Source organism: Battus philenor, unplaced genomic scaffold, assembly GCF_028537555.1.
Source record: "Battus philenor isolate CCGP_79_NKW_IND1 unplaced genomic scaffold, ilBatPhil1.0.hap1 SCAF_27, whole genome shotgun sequence".
NCBI classification, from domain to species: Eukaryota; Metazoa; Arthropoda; class Insecta; order Lepidoptera; family Papilionidae; genus Battus; species Battus philenor.
In genome coordinates, this window is record NW_027181690.1 from 9,430,212 (window position 1) to 9,454,009 (window position 23,798).

Consider the following 23,798-nt stretch of genomic DNA (forward strand, 5'->3'; position numbering starts at 1 on the left):
AGACTAAGTTAAGCTTTGATAAAAAAATCAAACATTATGTTTAGAAGAAATTATATTTAGCGTTTTAACTTGATGCATTTTAACATTAACAATATCCATTTCTTTAACAATTTTATATCAAGTTTACTCGTGCTTTATATAATATTTCAGCATCTCATCCTTTGATCTTTTACCTGTATATTCCTACTCTTGGAATATTTTCCTTATAAATTTTATATATCTATTTATCTATTATGAATCCCGATCTTTGCTCCATCAATTTATTTTGGTTTATTTATTTTTGTAACACTACTAGGGTATTTAGTATAACTAAGTCGCTATAACATTTTAATTGAAAATATAATTTAAAAGTTCATATAAAACCCAATTATTTATTCACATATTCGGTTGACTAGCAACTTGTGTATTCCAGACGACAGATGATGCAGAAGTAAAAAAATTATCATCGTCGAATATATGAAGAAATAAAAAAAAATAGGTAATTGGTATCAAAAATATTTGTATTTTAATTTTTTTTATATACACTAAATTGGGAAAACATTTATAGACGTAATTGGGAACTTATTTGCATATTAAAAAAAACTTTTTAAATGGTTTTAATTTCAATTTCTTTTCTAAACGAAGTCAATATTATTTCACTATTAAATATTGTGAGATAAAATAAAAACAACGTAATTTTAAAGTTTCATATTTCGCATTTAAAGTGAAAAATAAAAGCAAGGCCACATAGCGCACAGAACAGATCGAACTTTAAAATTCTGAACCGAAGACCATGAACAATAAGGTGGCCAGACAACCTTATTAAGTGAAGTTTTGTGGGAGTCGTATATATACTGATGTGATGTCTGAATGAATAATAGGTGTAAGATTTTGTGGGCAAGCGTAGCCGACGGGCGAACTTAGTGTGCCGAATTAGTGCAGCGAGCACATGCACGCACCGGTGACGCGGGCGCAGACCTTTTGTTACTTTTGTTTCTTTTGCGCCTTTGTTCTATTGCCCGCTTTCACTCGGTCGCAGAGCACATTGCGCCCCAGAGTCCTACGACGAATGCACGTCCTTTTTGCTCGCACTCAAGCGCTAATAAAAATTTGTTTGTGTGTTAAATAAATTGATAAAGTGTTACAAACGTCTTTTAATAAGACGCCTAACGCTTAAGTTTCTTCCTCCATAGTTATAGCAACTTGCGGAATTAAGTCAAAATAAAAGGTATAAAAATAAATGAATTGACGATCAAAGAGAATTCTGTTAAAAGTTCCAATGTTAAATAAACGAATTTTATCTTTATGTTTACTTATCAGGTTCTCAGAAAAAGGGAAGCCTATATCCGGCAGTTGACTTGTTACGGCTAAAAGATAACTCCTCCACTATCTCTGCAAATAAAAAAACACAATTTTATTTCACATAAACATACTAAAATGAACATAAATGTAACATTTTTCGCTTAAACAGCTACTCCGTGTATATTTTGTACTTGAAACGTGAGCGACGATTAAGTTTCTCGGTTCAAGCGAAAAAAAAAAACATATAAAACGTTGTAAAAATTCACGGCTGTTCTACTATACTGCCACTCTCGCGTTGATGGTACCTAATTTCACTGGCGCTCGTGTTGAATTTAAAGCATTTGTCATTTTACAACGGCATATTTATTATCGCACTTAGCTATGTTTTAGCTTATGTTACTCACGTACTTGTATAAAATGCACAGCTGTAACAATCTCACGCGAATACATAAATAGTTTTTAAAGATTAAAATAAAAAGAGAACGTAATACTTTGATAGAAGAAGCGCTATATATTAAGGCTATATATAAATTATTTTTATAATCTCTTACATTTTAATTATTTTTGAATTTATAAATACAAACAGATTTGGTCCTCTCTTGTATTCTCTAGTCTAGTGTAAAGATCTAGATTAAATTAACTTGAGACTTAACCAAAGATTAATGTAAAGTAATAGAGGGACCAGAGAGTAATGTCGCTTTCTTTAAATTCACACAACTACATTTTTAATAAGTTTTTATTTCTAATCAACGATATATTCACCTTTTGCCATCTAGTAATCAAATCAATATCGGAGCAGTAAAAATCAATCGGTTTTTCTGTTAAATATGTCGACAGAAACTACATTACCTTCCATCATTTATTCCTATGTCACCAAAGTGGGGCAGAGGGCGTCCAGAGTACGTCGCTATCCCGAGCACTCTTGATCCTCGTGCTATACTTCGCTCCACGTCATTCCAACTGCCTTCACGTCTGCAGTGATCGTCCGCTGCCTGGTTTGCTTTGGGCGGCCACGTCTTCGCTTTTCTTGACGATTCCATTCTAGGGCTTGCCTCGATATGTGATCAGGGTCCCTACGAAGCATGTGGCCTATCCAGTTCCACTTGCAGCGTTTGATCTGCTGGTCGATCGGCATCTCACCGCAGCGTTTCCAGAGATCTACGTTGGAGACTTTCTCAGGCCTATAGTAGCCGAGAATATATCGAAGACAGTTGTTGACGAAAACTTTGACTTGGACATTTCTTTCAACTCCCCCTAAATATTGTGAATGTAAAGTTCAACTTCCGTTCTAACTCCGAGATATTCGAAATATATGTTATTTATTCACTTTATTTTCGTCTTTGAATTATTTATAGAAATCACTTAAGTAAACCAAGAAAATAATGGAGGAACTCGATTTGATTGGAGTTAGTCTCAAATTGACTTCCCTTGTACTGATTTTTCTCAAATTAAACTAAAGCGGTAAATGTTTCCAAACGCGTCCTGAGAAAAGTACAACAAACTCAGCCGGTTTGTTGTTTAAGTTCACTTTTACAACCGTCCTTTGTTCGTAGAGGAATATTTTTCAGTCTCTCCTTATTCATCATTTATATTTTTTATGTTAAAGTGGAAGGGTTTAACTCGTATAGAGTTCTCTTTCGTATTTCTCCCCATTATCAATCAAATTCCCTCCTGACATGGGACCCACGTTGGGAAACAGTGCCGTAAAGCAATATATGCCCAAGTCATATTAGCGCTTAGAACTTCTTTAAATTATAAAAGGATTTAGTATTAATTTTTAATTATTTAACTTCGAACATTTCCATAAGTTTTAAGGTTAGAGATACCAACTCTGGACAACATTAAATATAAAACGTATATATTACTAGCAGATAAAAAATTGACTTTAATCGAACAAAAAACCTAGTATTAAGAATATAACAACAAATTTCGTGTACAGTAAATAATTTCAATAAAAATATAATTCCGCAAGGTAACGCTTGATTCCATTAAATAAAAATATAATTATATTATCAAAGTTTTGTAGTGAACGAAATCACCATCGTAATCATTTCAATCTTAGAAGTTCCACTGCTGGATGGAAGCCTCTTCCATATATTTAAAATAAGTACGGAAGCGGCTCGTATGTAATATTTCTTGTTTCACAAGGTTAACTATCGACGCTGTGAGTGGATGACCAACGGTACATCTATCAGTGCGTGGTCTTCATTCGAAAACCTTAAAGGCTTAGCAGATGTGTTCTATGCGTTATGTGACCTGCCCACTGCAACCTGCTTATTCGCTATACTATATCTTTTGTACCTCTATGTATATTCCTGATAAGAAAATATATGCAATTTTTTTAAGTAATTTTTGTTTAATATAAATATGTATATTAAACCGATAGTCACTGTTTTTTTCACGACAGCTCAAATGTTTTGACAGTAAAAAATAAATGTTTTAATATATTCTACAATGAAGTGAAACGTGATAGTAGCAGTTCTACGCGGCTACGAAAAAGTAATTCAATTTCCTCACATCGGATGTCATCATTGCTATATATTCACGCCACTCCTTCGCCCATGACAATGTCACACTTCTCGGTCTTGTTCCTCGTAATTGAATAGAACTCATAAATGACGAAGGCTTTTTAACAAAAAAACAATTGAGTTCCATCTATGTTATCATATACTCTCCTAACATACTATATTATAAGGTACTATCCTGATCTTATTATATGCAGTATTTATTATGTAATAAATGTTACACACTATCTATTAATCAATAGTTTCAGAAATAATAAATAACGCAGTAATATTGGTAGAAAATGCATTTTAAAAAATTGTGAATTTTAAATATTAAAATTCATTATTGTTTATTCTGTCCCTGAAGGCTTTGTATCGAACATATATATATTTCAAATGACCACTTATTAAATACAGATATAAAATATTTTTGTCGACAAATATATAATACATTTACTCCTTTATTTTTTTATACAGCTCCAATATATAAATAAACAACGATTACTAAAAAAATATTACGTACAGTGGAAGACATATTGATTATCAATCAATTACCTCAATCGTTTGTCAGTTATATTCGTATGTGTCAGATAAGACAGACATAGCCTATTGTTTTTGTCATTTTGCAGATTTTGGCATATCGAGATATTAATATCTTCCAATTTGGACTTTATTTTCTTTGCCGTGTGATTTTTAGACTGGGTTTTGGACTCCTTCAGATTGACAGGCAGTCAAATCAGCAACTATAACTCAATATGTAATTATTGAGTTATATTTATTTGAAAATTTTTACTGATTTTCATGCAGCTTAATATAATCCAGATATGGGAGACCGGAAAGTAAGTCGTTTCTGTCGACATATTTACAGAAAAACCGACTGATATTTACCGCTCTGGCATTGAAAATTTGTTTAATAGATGGCAAAAGGTTCTTGATAACGAAGGTGAACATATTGTTGATAAGAAATAAAAGCTTGTTAAAAATGTAGTTGTGTGAATTTAACTTAAGAATGCGACATTACTTCCTGGCACCACTAATAATTAAAATTTTTGAGTTCACAAACTCATGCTTATTTTTAAATTCACAATTTAAAATTAATTAAAACCGTAATAAAATTATATAATTGGTCCTTTGTGGATTTAAAATGCCTGAACCCGTCAAAGACCTTTTCCAGCTATTTGACCTTTTACCCTAGTTTTATTAGCTGAGGCGACGAGGCAGCCCAAGGCACGTTTATTTATTGGCAATAAATTTATCCTTTAACCGTTGATTCCGAGATAGAGTTCTGTGTTCTTTTTTCAAATGCGATAAACGTTTAAGTACTTAACGTTCGGATGATATACAGGATGATTGTTTACGGATTTAAAAGCTTTAAAGTGCTAAACATATAGTTCATTTGATGTCAACTTATATATGATGATATGACCTTCCGAAAAATAATTGGTTTCAGAAATAAGAAATAACGTGATTCGACTTCGACTTTGTTATGGTCGAAAGTTTTTGGAGCCACGAGCTTTTAGATGCGGCGACTGGCTCCATAGTTAGCAGTGCAAGATCGTGGCCATTTTTGGAGAAGGCCTATGCCTTGCAGTGGGCGTCTATTGGCTGAAAGGAAGATGAAGAAGAAGCCTTCGTACTACTTGAAACTATAGGCTTGTCGCAATCAAATATAAAAAAATTAACTTAACATATTTAATATTGATCACATTATACAGGTTATAATGCTAATACATCTATAATTAATCACCCTGTATATTATAGCTTTCCGTTAATTGCAAAATTTAGAATAGATATTTGAAAATGTATGTACACGTGTGATCAATGTGTTTAAATATTATGTCAATGTACCCAACGAATAAGATCTATCTCGGAGAACAAATTGCCCAACAAATTGGTTGCTATTGTTTGTAGTTTTTAATGGAGAGAAACTAATGGCCGCTAGAAAAAGCCCTTGAGTGAAGTGTAAGGATGGACGCTGCAAACAATGTCTTCCTACAATGTGGCGAGAAGACATTATTGATCTCATGGTAAAACACTGAATGCTGGCTGCATCCTAGCGGTATTATTGGACATTTATAATGAATCCACTGCCCAATAGTGAACGCCCTAAGGCTGATATGTTGATGATGGAAAGGAGTATCATCTATTTATGATTATAAAAATGGTCTGTCTTGTAAAATTTGAGTTGGGGAGGTGGGGGGACTCGAGACGGAAGCAGTAATGGCAATATTAGAAAGTTGCGGAATAAACTCAAGCAGTTATACAAATCTTTAATTTTTTAAGTTGCTTCTTATCCTTAACGTGAAGATAGAAATAAAAAAATCATTTTTTAACTTTAGCACTTTTAAAAGAACTCTCATTGATCGTCAACTTAATTATTATTTTAATCTATTTTATTTTCACTCTGCTCTGCATTGCAAGGTGTGGCAGTGGTGGTTGATATCTTTGTGGAGAAGAAGCAGAAAGAATCTCCACAATCACAAGTCTTAGTAAAGTTTAACAGTACAGATTTATGCAAATACACTTTATCAGAAATAGCCTAAATCAATAATAATGAATATAATCAAGCGATATCACAGCCAAGGATTCTTGTCATTTAAATATTCGCTTATTGAAAAATAATGTTTAGGTCAATTAACTTTTAATGTGTTTTTACTTATACAAACTAAGCCGTTATTTAAAGTGAAACTGGCGCCATCTAGTACGTAATATAGAAACTGTACATGTGTTGTCATTAGTTAAAATTTCTATTATTTTCACTATGCCATTGTATTGATAAATATAGTACAATCAATTACTTGATAGATGTACACAATATTGCAAAGTCTTCAAGAAATTAATGAAATATTTGTACGATTCAGAAACATTATATTTCAACGAGCAGCTGATATTCCCTTTTCATTTTCAGTTCTAGCACAGAAGTTCAAGGTGCGTTCGACCCACTTTCCGCGTCTGTGTTCTATTAAGCTATTGCTCTGTTTTACATTGATATTAAAAGACATTTATGTACAGTGGCAATTTTTAGAGTTGCCATAACATTGCAAGTTGCTGGTTCGATTCTTGATCGATCTTTTATATTAATTATTTTGATAGTAAATTGCAAACTATACAAGTAAATATCAAAGGATCAAATAGGTTTAAACATGTGCAATTAAATGAATCATATACTTGCGTAGCGAGTGTAGTGTTTTACTCCAACAATGTCAAAAAATGATTAATAAAATATTAATAAATAATTTAAGACGCAGGTACTTTGTTTGCGTAATATAAAGTTTCTATCTAATTACTATAGTATTACTGTGCTATCAAAAACACTGTACCGTGTATTGGTAAAGATCCGCGAAGATACAGCGAAAGTTGACGGCGGTCTGATGGAGCGGCCGATACTTCCCCCGTCTCGCCGCACCCATACCCAAGGCGCGGTATAGCGGTTTCGGTAGCAATATAATTAGTTCCATATTTTAAAAGATTGCTATATAAGCTGATCGACGTATTTGATGTTTTTAATTTCTATTTATTTTAAAGCTACGGCTATTAAAACACTCCAGACAATCACCATCACATTTATTAATAATTTGACATTTTTTTTCTGTTGACATTTTTAAAATTAATAATTCCAACTAATAAATTTTAAAAGTTAGTATATGTTAATCCGTAACATCCTTCAACGCCAAAAAGTTATATCAAACGAATTTTACTCGTACAATATTAATTATAGAATTCAGAATAATAAGTAATTTGAAATTTTTTTTCCTTTTTTGTTGACATTTTTTAAATTAATAATTCAAATTTATGAACTTTGAAAGTTTATATATATCAATCCGTAACAAAAAAAGATAAACAGTTTTAAGTTTAATCTCAATGACAAACTTAAGAAGAATAAATAAAAGGATGAGGTATTATACATTACACTCATATCCATAATCACAATTACAAATACATGTGATTAGCAATTTATAATTACGACTATCAACTCTAAATCCGAAAAATTAAGGTTGCTTGTTGATTGTTTATAATTATTGCAACGTGAAATTAGCGAACACCGACGCAGCGGTTTCCAGTGTAGCTTGAATCTTTTAGCACATTTTGCAAAGCGCGTTAAAAACATATTCGAGCAAGTTTTTCGCTTACTCGACATTACGTGCTACTTTGTCGTAAAGGATTGTTGTTTCAAGCGAATTTGACAACAATCGTACGATACAAGTAGTAGAAAAACGATGTAGAAATAAAAGATGTGAGAGAATTTTTTTTAATTAAGTTGAAGCTATAAAGCATGGTATTTATATATCCATTTTTATTGTAATTTTTCAGTGGGCGCCCATCGGCTGAAAAGAAGAAGTTTTCATTTTTTCTACAATAGACAAGTCTATTGGATATATGGTTTTTAAGGTTGTACCATAGTTCTCGTTCCTCCCAGGTCTTATATCTACTACCAAAACAAGTTCTTTGTAAGCTTTTCTAAGTTCAGAGTGTGATTTTGATACACACATGACTTCAACATGTCTTTACATTCGGCTATGTTTGTTACATTTCTTCATGTACGAATCTCTTAAAAATACGACCTCGTAGGGAAATCCCCGCGCAAAGCCCTTTTAATCGCTCGTTATATTTCTCTTCTTGTGTATTTAGGATATATTAAAAGTGTCTCAAAAGCGTAGAGTTTTTTGTAGTTAGATCCGACTGCGTTTATATCTCGCTTTAAGTTGAATAATGCTCTTATATAGGAGCTCAAATTAATTCTAGTTTCTATTGAAATGGCCTCTTTTGGCATTTTTCACGAGACGTTTACAAGGGTTTACTGCAAATAATGCTAAGTGGATTATGATATGAATTTATAAATACTAACATCTTCTTCTCTGGTCTCTTTTGCAGTTACCATAAGATCCATATTAAAAGTCAAGCGAAGCCTGAAAATTTTCGATTTAAAAAATTTATCAAATAAAAGTAACAATAAAAATTTTTGCCATATTTTAAAGGTTTTGTCATCGATAATACAGCTTTACAATAATAGTTTCTACGTATTATATAAAGGAGGTTTTTAAAGTGATCACAATAGAAAATCTGACTGTGTTTGTTGTGAGCTCATCTCGGATTAGGCTGATTATTTTGAGTTAAAGTGGAACTCAATGGAACTTAATTTCTATGAAGTGATCACTCCTAATAATGTCATATTAATTGATTTTTTCTCTACGAATACGACAGTCCAATAACTTCTGGTAGCACAATATCTGTAGCAGCTTATAGTAAACAATAATCAATTTTAATATGTAGCAATCCGAATTTTTATATCTCTTTTTAATACTATGTTATCTTTACGTGATTTATTGTTTTTGTATTCATTAACTTTTTTAAACAATAACAATACTGTATAATTGATATACAAACTTTGAAATGTATAAGTTTATCCCGGGAATAAAACCCGTAACCTACGGAGTCTCAGTCCTCAGTCTTTAGCCACTGAGCTATCACTGCTCATTTATTACTATATATTAATTAACACTAAATGAGTTATATAAGGTGGGCCAAAAATTTTTGCAAATAGCAACACGACATACAAACAATAGTCGATTACAGGAGTGCCAACGGCGAGACGGAGCACATCTCGACGTTGTAATTTTTAAAAAATAAATTTTAATAAATGATAATTACGGTAAATAAATCATAAACAAAATAGCATTTGTACTTTTATTTCTACACATGTTTCAAAAGTGCAAAAATTTATGGCCCACCCTATATGTTCATATCCTTAAAGCCTGTGGTTGTATGCGTATTGTTTACCAGTTATGTAAGACCGTTATAATTCACTATATCAATACGTAAAGTATCACACAAATAGACGAAGTACCAAAGCGTAAACATGGCTGGGTGCTTTAACACGGTTATGGTGATGTAGCTACGGTATAACTCAATTACACGCTCTCGTCCATAGCCATTCGTCGTCTATCCACGTTAGTTGAGTTATATTTGAACTTTGACTAGCTACCGCTACATAGATGTATTCGTTTAAGTATTTTTTTAATACTCGCACTCTTACGACAAAAAATATCCTTTCAGAGAGAGTACACGGTCTAAACCAGAGTTCCCCAAACTTTTTTTGTGTCGTAGACCCCTTGTCATGTTTTTCCGTGTTGGGTAGACCTCCTGCTTACCTGATATTGATTTCCTGTAAATTTCCAACTGTAGTTAAGTTTAGTGTTAAAAACTCAAACTAAAAACACATGTTAATTTATACATTTATTAATTGAATTTAAATTAAAACTACTCAAAATGAAATGTTGTATCTGTTATGTAAAATGTACGTAACATGAAATAAACTATAAATAAAATAACATAAGCAATAAGTTCAAAATGTATTGCGACCACAAAGCAAAACCAATTTTTTTTCGTTGACCTAGACCCCTTGCAGGTTTTCATAGACCCCTAGGGGTCGATATAGACCACTTTGGGAATCACTGGTCTAAACACTATCGGATGTGACCGGGATCCATAAGTCTAGGAACTACCTATAAATAAAGTATTAATAGGAACAAGGAAGATATAAATAAGAAGTAGATATAGTAATCTGCCAAACGTCATACATTTTGAGAATAAATGGCATGCACACAAAATTATAAAAAGAATAATAGACTAAGTTAATCGTTTGTGTCTCATTCGTAACCGCAGGGCTACCAATGCTTAAATAGGGTAACATATAATAGATATACATTAATCGAAGGCAGCTAAGCTATACATTGCTTTATAGTTATATATAACCACTCACTCTTTATACATATGTACACATATAGATGTATAACGGCGAAAGCGTCTTTTTATATAGCTTTTATAATTTAAGTCTATTACACTTATAACCAACTAGATTACAGATTCAAAAATGATTTTATTTATTAAATTAATTAAGGTGGATGAAATAAAAAAAAAATTAAAATGGAAAATCAAATATGCAAAGAAACCTGTTACAAATATACTTACGAAGTATATTAACTACATTCAATTTAATTGTAGTTTTCTAGAAAAAACGACAGTGCTAGGTTTATTTCACTTTTTACATAAAAAGGATTTAAAAGCAGAGAGAATTCGTAAGTGTTATAGTTGGAAAAGTTCTTTTAGCGACTACACTTAAAGCTCCTACACAAGTATTCCCGTAAAACCTTCGCTTCTTGTCTGTCCGAAATCATCAGAAACACTGTCATGTTATATGATCATGGTGTTTTAATTATGTTAGAATTATATTGTTCTCAGTTTTAAGACGATTTAACCCGAATATAGCGTAATAACTTACAATAAGGTATTAAAAATATTTTACTTTATTTATAGTAAAAAATGCTAACAGGTGGCGCAAAAGTAATATCATAATATGAACGTTCCTAATTGTTTACAAATGACACCATATGTCAATTTTATTTAATATTTATGATAAAAATATAAAGAGAATTAGTAGTCTATAAGCGATGCAAACATACACACTTCAAGAACGTTGAACTGTTGCTACTACTTATTGGACGAATTTTCAGCCTGTTGTTTAACTCGTCTTGATTAATCTTCGCCGTTTTTCTCCTGATCGCAATTCTCTAGACGCCAGACTTCTTCTTTTGAGGTTTTTAAAATCTCGCATTTATGGCAACAGTCTGATACCTTACAAGCCTTGAAAGCTGCAGAAGACTTCGCTAATTTAGAGCCAGATGTTTTGTGAGCAACAATTCAAAATTCTCTTAAACGAGCGCAATTATGCCTCTACTCAAGAGGTAGCTAATTGATCAACATAATTTTTTCACTTTTGAATTAAATTATTTTTAAGAACAAATCTCTGTTTTTAAATTTAAAAAATAGATACCGGTCCATATTATAACATTACTTTTGCGCAACCTGTTATTAAACTAGTAGATTAGATGATTGTAATCATGACATTAAAATTAAGATTTACATAAAATAATGAGGAGATAGACTTAAGTAACTTGATATAGTGAGTAAATTAAGAAAGAAAAAATGTGTACATGTGTAAAGAAGATAGTACATCTATGTCGTTTTAGGATAAAGCTGTATGATGAATACTAATAAAAACTAATTATATAATAGACTGCCTAAGAAGTGTCAACACTTAAACTGTAGAAATCTGAAGAATAATTGAAAAGACACTTTTTTAAAAAATATTACTGTAAGTAAAACTTATGGAAGCTTAAACACTTTTATTCTTATTTTCACTACACGTAATTTTTATTACCATCATCATTATTTTAATTGTGGAATATCCACGTAGTGGACTGTATCCAACGTCTTATAACGATTCTTTCTTTAAATAGTTTTTGTATCTTAGCATAATCATCTGTTAATCTTGTTCGTAGTTCGATTAAAACTTGAATTTTTTATATCTTAAGTAAGAAAAGGACAAAGCAAATGTGGGTTAGTATGAGAACTCTATTATTTGCAGAACAGATGTCGGTGTCACTAAAAGCGTTGAGAAATGCTGCTCTCGAGTGAAAGTCTGATTTGGCCCCGCGTAACTCGAAATATCTTATTTTAACGGCCACGCGGTATAGTTTGTTATTCAAATATTAAAATTTATTTATTTCCTTATACACTTTTATCTACATTGTCATACGTATGTACAAAGATGTTACAAACACCTGTTTTTGCCAACAAACTCTATGTACACTTTAGCGGCTTTTTATTTGTTTTGTATCTCTAATGTTATCTTAGAGGTAAACAACAGATTTAAAAGTATATAGCATTTAACAATCTCTTAAATTGTTGGGATAGTAACATAAAGATTAGTTTTTTACAGATCGAAATATACATGTGATTTTCATTACGTTCGTGGTTCGTGGCGTTTCTTGCCCTGACTGAAACTGAAACGCCTTAGGCTCGACGAATTTCCTTTAGCCTAGATAAGAGATCGCTAAATCACTTTAAGGCAATTTATCCTCCAAACGACCGCCATATCAACGAACACGACCTAAAATCGGCACGAATGTCAAGCGATACGTTTTTATTTACTTTTTTTTTTAGATAATTTGTAATAACTTCTTATCTATTGTGTAATGTAAATAAAAATATATGACGGAACTCCATTGTTATTATTATTAATTAAGTAATTACCATAAAGTTATAAACATAACATATTGACACAAAAAATATGTAAGAAAATTTTAAAGTTTCTCATGGAGAAAAAAAAATCATTATTAAAATTTTAAGAATATTATTAAATTCAATTTTATATGTTTTTTTTTTACCTCCTTACTATACTAAACCACGTATAAATTAAAACGACATGTCTATAGCTGTCTAAATATTAACGTCTATTAAAGAAAAAAAAATCGAGTTCGGATTTTTTAACCCTTAATAGCCTGATTTACGAAAGTGATTTTTTAAAAATATTACTGTTTGATTGAGGGTCTAGATGAAGGGAAAAATAGATTTTTTTTAATTTCGTGGGAAAGAATATTATACAACAGTAAAATTCGTACAGCCAACCTATAAAAAAACTAATAGTAATGTGAACATTCGGTTTAAAAGATTGGTACCAAAATTGAAACTCTAGGCTATTAAGGGTTAATTCCAAAAAGGTTTTTATCATGATGAAAACTGAACTTGGTGATTTCATAAAAACCGCTAGATATATTTCTCTTCTTTCTAAATGAGCCATTCGTGGTAATTTGTAGTCGCACGTCAAATCTGTCACGTAAGATTGAGGTTGACTCGGAACAAATCTTCTTTTTCTGCCAGTTACTTCATTTTCGCTTGAAATACCGCTGGGAGCAATTCGCTTGAATTCAAAGAAAATATTGTTGATATTTTCCCTCAAAATAAAACAGTTTTTTATGGATGTAATAACTAACAAATACGTACACTTAAACTACTTACAAGAAATCATACATATATATATATATATATAATTCGATCAATATCCAGAAAGAACAGAACAAGACATAGGTGTAGAAGATTGTAGAATAGACATATAGCATAGCGACCTAAGAAATAGTACACCTATTAAATGATCGTTATAATTAAATGTTAATCATTTTCATTCATCATTCATTCTTTTATATACATTATACACTGTAAGACTTCATGGAAAACTCTTTGGATGTGTCACATAATTTATCTGTTGTTTGTGATAAAGAAGAAAATGTTCGATTTGGTTGTTTATTAGGTAATATTTTGATTGTTGATTTTACTCTAAACATTTACTTTTTTTAATAAAAACCTTTTTCGTGCCTCAAAGAAAATATAAAAATAAATAATAGACCTATATTCGATAAAAAATTCAATATTACTATGTCACGCCATAACTCGAGAAGGACATTACCGATTTCTTTCGTTTTAAAATAGGCTGTGGAAGATTTTTATAAAAATAAAAAATTTCACATAAACTTGAAAGGGTTGAAAACATACATACGTATTATGGCTTATAAAAATTGGCACAGATGACAGTACAGTATGAAATTAGCGCGTTTGGCATTCGCTTTGTACTTTGCAAGATTGATAATAACAAATATATTATGTTCATTGCACATTTAATAAATAAATAAATTGTACATTTTTTTTGCATTTGTAATGGGACTGACTGCTATTGGAATAACTTCTAACAAAACAGTTTATCAGGACCACGGGTCACTTATGAAAATATTTATAATATTTTTGCACTCATATAAACTAAAACAATTTTTCTGTAAGGTACATCTACCGTTTGAATTTTTATTGAACAACTAGTTATGCCCGCGACTTCGTCTGCGTGGAATTCAATAAAACAAAATTATTTACTCTATTTAGTTTTATTTTCGATCAATTTTATTTCTAAAATAAGTAGCCTTATTTCTTATTACATCAGATATATCACTATCAGTATAAGTCCCGTCAATATCGTTTCAGGAATTGTAGAAATTAGCCGGAACAAACAGACAGACAGGCTGACAAAGATTTAAATAAATGTGATTTTGTAATATATAACTTATATATATATATTCATATGCATGTAGTAAAAAGCGATTATTTTAATATTGCAAAAAGACAGTCCAATTTATTTATTTTTATGTATAGAGAAACGTGTTTGTCAGATATTATCTATTTTAAATATCATATCTCTTTTTTACCATCTGTAGCTATCGGTATAGCTGTGTATATATGTGTGTGTATATACATTTGTTTTTATGTGTTTATGTATGGATGTTACAATTACTAACATAACATAGATATTCAGCTTTTTATACAATGTATATGTCATATGTCATGTAATATTTATTGTGATTAAAGACGAAGTAGAATAAAAAAAACGATAAAAATTTTGTTTAGGACGAAGCCACGATGGCTTCCTCGTGGCTAATAAAGTTAATTACTTACAGCTAACGGACGGACAAACCAATTAAGCGGGATATAGGTCGCCCACGTGACCTCGGGGGGACAGGAGTCGGTAATATGAAGCACTTGACCAAGGACATTTCACGAGTAATTCATTTTATTTTCATTCAATTAGCGTTTTTTCATTCATGTCGATTCGAATTTAAACAAGCTGATTCTAGGTTCCATTTCAGAAACTTAAGGACCCAGAGGTCATTAAGTCCGTAATAAAAACCTTCAATACACCAATTCACTTCGATATGTCGATTACGTATTCGCATGGATCTTCTCATTTTGGATTTAATATTGAATCTACTACAAATCTACCTTGGTGGCATATATTCAGCAGTTTACGTCGTTTGTCTGAGATGTATATGATGATGATATTTGATCACCAATCGATGTCTGAAATTTTGAAATTTCTTGACTACGTTATATCATATAAAGACGACGTTTTAAAGATAAAGATAAAATAAGTTTATTCAACTTTGGAACTTTCAACGGAACTCTTATTGATTTGCAACTTTTAAACTGTTTTATTTTTGACTATACTCTTCTTCACAAGGTGTTATAGTTATGGCGAAAAAGCAGAAAGAAATTCTATAACAACATATCTTTTCATAGAGTTTAACACAGATTTATACATATATACTTTATAAGATATAGCCTAAATGAAATCAAAATAATCAGGCGACGTCACTGCCAAGAATTCTTAAAATTCAAATATTCGTCTATTGAATAATAAGCTTTTGTTGTCAATTTATTTTTAATATGCGTTATAAATTTTGTTAATGGTAGTGCAATAATATTTTGTGGTATGTTATTAAAAATCTGATTCCGTTTATTACAATTGAATTAGAGACTTGAAGTTGAAACTTTCGGTACAGACAATTTTATAGGGTGTCTTGTAAATACGCTATGAAAAATGTATAAAAATGTACAAAATATTATCGTATATATATTGTGAGGCCACTGTAGGAATATTGACCTCTTTAAACCGATATCTCTAAGAGAAATGACTTCCAAGGTAGACTGGACGCAACATCCAAAGCACGTCCCATTTTACGATGGACGTATCAAGATACGGCCCTCACGTAATTGCCCCTAAATTACCTCGTGCGTAACATCTCAGTGAAAGAAATTGTGGAGAGTGTAAAAAAGTCGTGCTAAAATTCACCTCACCATGGCTGCTCTGTTCAGAGCATATTACTAAAGATATATGTGTTAAAGTTTATATGATTATCTATTATTAGTAGCGCACAACAGGTTGACGCTGTTACTTGGAGGTTCTGGAGTAGAGATAGAATGAACTGACCGGCAAGCGCAGCGAAGAACTTTCAGTTTTAAAGTGGATCGACAACTTTAAGGTTGTGAGAAGATTTTTTATGTGAGCCGTTTACAACCATTTCTATTAAAGAAAGTAATAAAATAAAAATTGTAAAATACGGTCCAGGTGTAAAAAGTGGAAAGTGTGATAAGATTAGATTGAGAATGAAGAGATTAAATAAGAAAGTGAAAAAAAATATTTAAAAAATTGTCACTGCGTACCCAAGACAGGGCAATGTAAGTGGCGCCCCCAATAACAGTTGCCATAAAAAAAAAAAAAAAACGTTTTCTTTTAGAAATCTATGGGAATATATCCGCAGTAAACAGCCTTCAGCTTAAATGATAATAAATTTAATAAATGATTTGTATTTTATGTCTTCGTGTTATCGGCATTAGATGACAGGTTTTCAATACATTTATTAATTAATAAATAAAATATTAAAGATCAATCATAAATAAGGTGGTTCAACTCATTATGTAATAAATTGTCTGTTTACATATTGAATAACACCTAATTGTATACCAAAACTCTGTATAAATATATATAAAAATAAACAAAGGTAAATGTTACACAATAACATAGATAGTAAATAAAAAAATATATACAGGTACAAGAGGCGGTCTAATCGTTCTAGACGAACTCAACCAGAAAACATTTGATTGGAGACATATATAAACATATTATATAAATACGTATACGTATTATATATTACGTTCATCAAAGCCTAAATTAGTTCAATAAAAGGTAACACGACATTCATTGACTGTTTGCGGTACGAAGTTCGCCGGGTCAGCTAGTATATATATATATATATATATATATATATATATACATGTATGTATATATATATATATATATATAAGTATATATATATATATATATAAGAGAACCACGCTAGCCATCCTCTGAAAACCTATATCTATGTAATTAATGCAAAAAGTGTTAAATATGTAACATTGTATCCCGGGAATCTATCTCGCGACCAAAACGATACCTGTTTTCAAAATTAAATTAAAATTTTGATTCGATATTGAAAATGTAATAATAAAGCTTTCGGCATTTACGAAAATGATTACATCGTAAAACCCGACAAAAGGTAGACGTAACGGAAATTGTACGAATAACCCACGTTTCAGTAATTGCTTCTTCTCAAAACAATAAAATATGTTGTAGCTAAACCATAATCGATTTAACACAAATATAAACCTATTTATTGCATATGTAAGAAAGGAAATATCACAGTGTACAAGGTGGCTTGAAAGATTTATGTAAAATCATCTTCTGAATTCGTGTGAAGAAACCAGGATAGTTAATGGATACTTAAGTAAGAAAAGGACCAATATTTAGCCACTTCCGCATATGCAGTGGTAGTCGTGCAACAAAGTGCACCGCCCGCCAGCCCGCAAATTAATGCGTATGCGGCAAACAATGCGAATCACACAACCGCCACCGCCAAATTACTCAACACGTGTTTCGCCCCTCCACGGGGCATCTTCAGGAGTTATGTTACACCGATTAGTGCCAAACACAAAGATTCCATTAAATATTTAATGTATACTTGTTTAATTTTATATGTTGCGTTGGTTACATATATACATCAATACATTGTGTCTTCAAATATCGCGCGTCAGAGTGACCGCGATCCGATTTTGCTTTTGGGGACGTTCGATATAAAGTGGACGTGAAAGTCACCACAGCTTTAAAACAATTTCCAATGTGTATTAAGTTATTACTCTGTAACATGTTATATTAATTAAATTTCTCCTTTGAAATGCTACAGTACAATAACTTCTAGTGATTTAAATAACGAGCTGTGAAAACGTTTAGTTCGACTTTTAGGTATGTCAACAACGTATGGATGAAACTTGCCTGCGCCTAGAAGTCCGATAAAGGAATGGAGATGTCTCAGTCACTTCGAAAAGAGCCTTCGAGCACTTTCCAAAGAGTATCCTATAAAAAAACGATAAGCTGGAAACTCGATGACGATGCTCAAGGGTGTGTAGTCTGCTATTTGAGAGCTTTTCGTTGTTAATTAACCTACGGGCTCTTCGGTCGACTGAGTCCAAAGCTTTCAGATGACATTTGGCTGAACCGTCCTAGAGGTGATTGCAGTACTCCATGCAGGATCGAACTTGGCTAAGATTAAGCAGCTGTTCAGAGCTGAAGTACCACCAAACCTTTGAAAGAATTTTTAATGGAATCAGGCGCTATTTTGCGGAAGTCCATCCTAAGTAAGAAAAGGACCAATATTTAGCCACTTCCGCACATGCAGTGGTAGTCGTGCAACAAAGTGTTGCACGACTACCACTGCATGTGCGGAACCATCGGCTGAAAAGAAGAACGTGTAGTCCTCAGGGATAAATTGTAAATACGAATTTATTTTATATGTGTGTGTGTGTGTGTGTGTGTGTGCGCGCGCGCGTTTATATATATATATGGATTGTATATTAAGTGCTTATTCTGTTTCGACTACTATCATCACTATTTCATCACCACTATGGCCTTTCTCTGCACCACTCTAGATTGACTTTCAGAGAATACTATTTAGCATTGAGTTGGTGATCACACGTACTTTTAGTAAATAAAGAGTTTGTATATATTACACGATATACGCTATATACGCCAAGAGCTTCAATTTCCGTATACCGTAAGTTTCCAACGTGATATTTTATAAAGGAGATAGTTTTACTGCTACCGGATGATCCGGTGCGGGGAACTGAAGGTAAAGCTTGCTCGAAGATAAGCTATCGCAAACAAGGTGTTTACTCGTCTTGTATATTGCCTTACATAATTCCCTGTACTTCAATAAATATTTTTAATAAATTTATGCGTTTAGTGAAAATATGCTACAAGGTGACTAAATAATTATTAATAGTAGTTTTTTATTTAATATAATAGCAATTACAGCCTCTCTGTCGGTTAATTGTAGAGCTTATAGCTAAAGACGATAGTTGTATTTTTTTAAAAGGAAAAGCTGACTAATTTTATAAAAAGCTTAAAATTATAGAAAAGCTAAAAAACGCTATCAAAACCACCGCGTTTCTGTCGTGTATCGTCATTTCAAGATTATACTTAATAACATACTCTGATCTAGACGCACCGCTGGACCTCCTACAGGTAAAATAATATGATGATACATTGGAGAAGCGGACAATTGCCAGTGACCTTGAGTGTTTCGAAGTTATCGAAACATTGTGAACATAAAAGCATCAATAATCCGTGAAATAGTACGTTTAATTCTTTTAACATCATGAGTAATATTCGATTTAATAATATCTGTATTAATTTACACTTTTTTGTATACCACAGACAATAACTAAAAAAAGAAACAATTGAAATAGAGTTACAAAAGACAACCTTTGGAGGGAGAGGGCAGTTTATGGTGTACGTGCATATAACAATACACACAAATGTATACACACACACACACACACACACGCACACTTATATATATGAAAAGGTATTACATAAATACGAATAATATGAATATAGCTGATGCTACAAAATATCCTATTTTAGAGGCTAAAATAATGCTGTTTTACCATTTCTTTTTAAATGTTGACGGTGTTTTAGCGCATCCTATTGGTTCCTGGTAGCATTCCATAATATTACATAAAGTAATGAATATAATGTATAAATTAACATCAAACCTAAATATCAAATATTAACATTAATTACTATAACGCAAACTTAATGAATCGATACACTGTCGAATCTAATCATGCGTTCGCTAAATTACATTTCAATTCTCACACAATAGTTTCACGTCAAATGTATTCCTATTTACACGCAATATTTCCATTATTGACATTTCCGTCGGAACTAAGCCATAACGGAATCGCATAACTGGTAAATTAAATTGCTTTACCAGTTATATAATTACAATATCTTTATGTTTATATAATATTACTAGCTGATCCCGCAAACGCAAAAAAATATTTTTAATTTTCAATTTAATAATTGATCGTAGAGGGGTGAAATTTTAGGGTTGTATGTATTTTTGTATATTGTATCATAAAAAAATAAAAACAAAAAATTTCGTCAAAAAAATAAAAAAAATATTTAAGGGTGAATAACCCTTATCACTTAGGGGTATGAAAAATAGATAGTAGCCGATTCTCAGACCTACTAAATACGCATATAAAATTTGGTAAAAATCGGTCAAGCCGTTTCAGAGGAGTTCAAGTTCGAACACCGTGACACGAAAATTTTATATATTAGATATAATTTATTGCGTATGTATATATATATACACACACACACACATATCTATATATATATATATATAGATATAAGTACCGTGGTAGTTTGGTAGACGCGATGTAGGCTTCCACTACGTAGAACGACGGCATTATGATCGCAGGTTCATAGCGAATGCTACTCGCTACTCCTCCCGCACCTCAATCAAGACCAAGAGGCGTCCCAAATATGTACTTCTCACTCTTATCAAAGCGTTTCACGCTTTCACTCTAACTATGCAAGCGCTCACCACAGCGGCAACAGCCGCTGCACCTGAGACACCGCGTTCTTCACACTAGGACATGGCATTACACGCCTCACCACGCGTGGGAAATTAGGGTGAGGATCCAGATCCCTGTTTAGTTCGCCAAGTGGCCAACGCCGCTGGTCCAAGGCGTAAACACACCCCTACTCGAGTAGAGCTGTGTTCTACGTGCGAAAGTCATCGAGTATCTGGATAAAACTGACCAGTCGTAATTTTTTTTTAAAGTTCACGGACCCTTAACCCTTTCCACTCCAAGGCTGTTATGTAGCATCGATAAAATTTAATTGAATTATAGTATCTTGCGATTCAAGAATATGTTTCATTCATTCGTGATTCAAACATTTTAGTAACAAAAATCTTTCCTGTTTTAAAATTTTACGCAAAAAGAAGTATTACCCCATGTCGAGTATCACTCGACAGTGGAGCTTGTGGAACAAAATCAGTGTCGAGTGTCACTCGACATTTGAGTGGAAAGGGCTAATTTCCGATGAAGATATGAAAGTCTCTGGGCTAACAGCATCATCATCAGACACAATACTACTAAGGTCAGGATAGGCAGCTGGAAATTAGCAGCTCAACACCTGTAATTGTGGCGATATTTAGGAAAAGCCTATGCCTTGTTCTGAGTGTCTATCGGCTTGTATGATGAAGTACTATTTCAGCGTTTGCTCAGTGGATAGCAATTTTCTGTTTCGTTAGAGATTGCACATCGTATATATGAATTATTTAATATTTGTTTATATCATGATTATTATATTATTTCAGCGATGACCTAGTAATAAATTTAAGAATTTCATTTAAAAAAATACGATTATTTTAATAATAAAATAACTTAGGAATATATTAGTTACTTTCTGTATAAAGATTATCGTAAAAGTGACAACAAAAAAAACTTTATAAGTTTGTTGTAAGTTCATGTCAGATCAAGTCGTTTTTGGAACTGTACCTTCATGTTGAAAGGTGTCATATAATAGAAGTTTAATCTGAATCTAGTATATATTAAATTTAGCTCTTCTAGCATTCTTGTTAAGGTCTCTTCTCCAGAACCTTAAGGCTCTAGCGGCCTGATAAACTGATATTCCGTGCGCTATATAACCTGCCTATTGTCGTCAACTTTCCAATCAGCTAGGCTATGACGGTCATTTTCAATCGTCGCCAAATATATGCAAAAAAAATATCGCTGCCCCACTGAATAAAATGCAACTTTTCAGGAGAGCCGAAAAACTAATTATTGCTTATATTTAAAAAATCGATACATTTAAAATTAATATCTTTCTATAGTTCGAAAGCTATCTTTATACTAAATAATTTGAATATTTATAGTTAAAAAAAATGCTTAATAAATTCTTTGTATGACTATTTGTACTTTAACTTGTTAAATTAGAAGAAAAAAAGGATAACTTAGCCTATCTCCGCCATTTTTATCCAGAACATTATGGACAAAATTCACAAGGTGTATAGGAACTTGTAGATTAAAAATATTTAAAAATACTATATGAAAATGGTAAAGGTGGTTGTTATTTCATTCGATATTACCTTGCTTTACTGTTTGAATTATTTATACTTCAAATTAAGCTTAAGTTACATTCTTTGACGACCTAAAAAGCCTCGAAAAACGAAATAAATGTTTTAAATTAACTGGACTGAAAATATTTAGGCCGTCCCTGAAAGCACTTGAAAAATGTAGATATTGTAGAACACCATCTCATGTTAATTAGACTATTAAAGCATCGTAAAATTATTTTTTTAAAAACCTTGACCTATCTTTGTGAAGAATAATCATTTCAAAATACAAGAGACAAAATTTTGGTGCCTTAGGATAAATTTGTTTTTGATGAATAACATGGTATTGTTGTACAAAATCGTACACTGCAATTTATGTATATTTTTCACTATAATTTATTTTTATACGGTCTTTGTATTTATAATTATTTTCAATGACCTCTTGTATGATTACTTAATAATGGAACAAAACGCATCTCAGATCAAGAAGATCCATTGAATGTGTGTTTCTCAGGGGCTTTCCACTAACATTTTTTTTTATTATTTAGTCAAATGATATTTGCTGAGAGACGACCTTGTGGATTTCATCGGAAGTCGCAGGTTGTATGCCGCTTCCATGATGTCCTATTTGAAGTTTATAGGGGAGGTTTACGTCCAGCTGACTTGCTGATATTAGCTTATAGGAATTTAGCGTTATTAAGCTATAGTAGAATAGTAAAAATGCTAAGCCTAGATTTTTTTAGAGTGACAAAGCTCGTGTGGTTCCTGGGAGACAGTTCTGGCCTTTAAATGGTTTAAAGTTTTTACGTCTTTATATCAACTTGATAGAGTGTTCACTTTTATAATATTTTAATTACAGTAACAGAGCAATTCATTCCTAAACCTTTTTATTTTATGAACTTTTCAAATTTATCGCTTACATTATAATTATTATATTAAAATATAACAATGAAATCATATAGTATTGAGCTACCGGCCGTATTCCATAGAGGCGCTTTCACTGAGAAATTTAATTTTAATTTAATATTTATACAGTTCGCGCTATAAGATATAAACATAGTTTCATAAGTAAAGAAAAAAAAAAAAATGGGCCGTCTTATCACACGAGGCAATTTCTTTCATGCTACCATAGTACTGAAACATACATATATACAAACATGCACGTATAAACATATAAATATATATATATATAAATATATATATATATATAAATATATATATATATATATATATATATATATATATATATATATATATATATATATATATATATATATATATATATAATGCACATATAGTATAATAAAAACTGTATAACACATATTACGGTTCGTTTTATTAATATAAT